The sequence below is a fragment of the Propithecus coquereli genome, unplaced genomic scaffold (genome assembly GCF_000956105.1).
Source record: "Propithecus coquereli isolate 6110/MARCELLA unplaced genomic scaffold, Pcoq_1.0 Scaffold16, whole genome shotgun sequence".
NCBI classification, from domain to species: domain Eukaryota; kingdom Metazoa; phylum Chordata; class Mammalia; order Primates; family Indriidae; genus Propithecus; species Propithecus coquereli.
The window spans coordinates 11,815,739-11,816,881 of record NW_012140524.1 but is presented as its reverse complement, the minus strand read 5'-3'; positions in this window follow the sequence as shown (position 1 = coordinate 11,816,881).

Genomic DNA, 1,143 nt, shown 5'->3' with positions numbered 1-1,143 from the left:
TGCTTCTGGGGAGGGAAATGAATAGCTGGGGATGGGGTAGGAAGAAAATTTCCTTTTTATTGTATGTCTTTTGGCAGTTTTAAAAGTTTATATCATACACATGCATACCTATTCAAATAATAATAGTTAAAAGTGTAATGAAAAGAGAAGGGAAATGTTTACTATAAAAATTTACTTACCAAAAACTGACCCCTTGAGAACTCACCCATAAGGGAACTGCCCCATTTCATTTCAAAGCATACTTTGTAGAAAGAGAAGAGAAGATAATTTATTCATGGGTACTTGCTCCTTTTAAACAAGTCTGTTCAAAGGGTGCGATACTGTTTCAAGTTCTCTTGAAGACAAGTTCAAGGGTTTCTGATCTTTAAGCCACTTGAATTTAAATACTAAATATATGTGTTGTATGTGTATGTGTGCTTATTCATTCATTCAAAAACATTTCTGAGCTCCAGGCACTATGCTAAGATCTGAGGACACAGAGTTAAATAAGTCATAGATCCTGGGCTCAAATTGCTTAGAGCCTAGAGATCATGTGAAATGGTGTGCTAATGAGCAGGGGATATTTGGGGCATCTGGCCTTGCTTGTGAGCAGAGAGGGTTTAGGCAGTCAGGTAAGGCTTTCTGACAAATGGAGATCTGTTCTCACTCCTAACCCATAGTAACTACTCAATAGATATTTGATGGGTACATTTTTCTTTTTCTTCTTCTTCTTTTTTTTTTTTTTGCATTTCTCACTGCACTATTAACACTTTTCTTGGATCCTTCTCTTTTTAGCATTCTATGGGGCTGGCCTTTCTAGTGCATATAGGTATAATTTAAAAGAGTCCGGAGTGCAAAATTTGCTCTTATATCGATTTTTGAAAATCTACCATTATTAATTCATCCCTAATTTATCCTTCCTGGGTTTGATTATTAGCTGTTCTTCTTGCATCTGTCCTTAAGATTGATTAGACAAGAGAGGAAGAGCAAATGAACAGAAGGAAAGACAGAGATCTGGAATGGCAGACTGTAAGCCAGGGGCAGACAAGCAATTCTGAGCCATCCAGAGCCTGGGGAAGGTAGCTAATGATGGCTTTAGATACTTCATCTTCCTTAACTTAATTGAAGAACTCAGGCTGTGTGTGTGTGTGTGTGTGTGTGTGT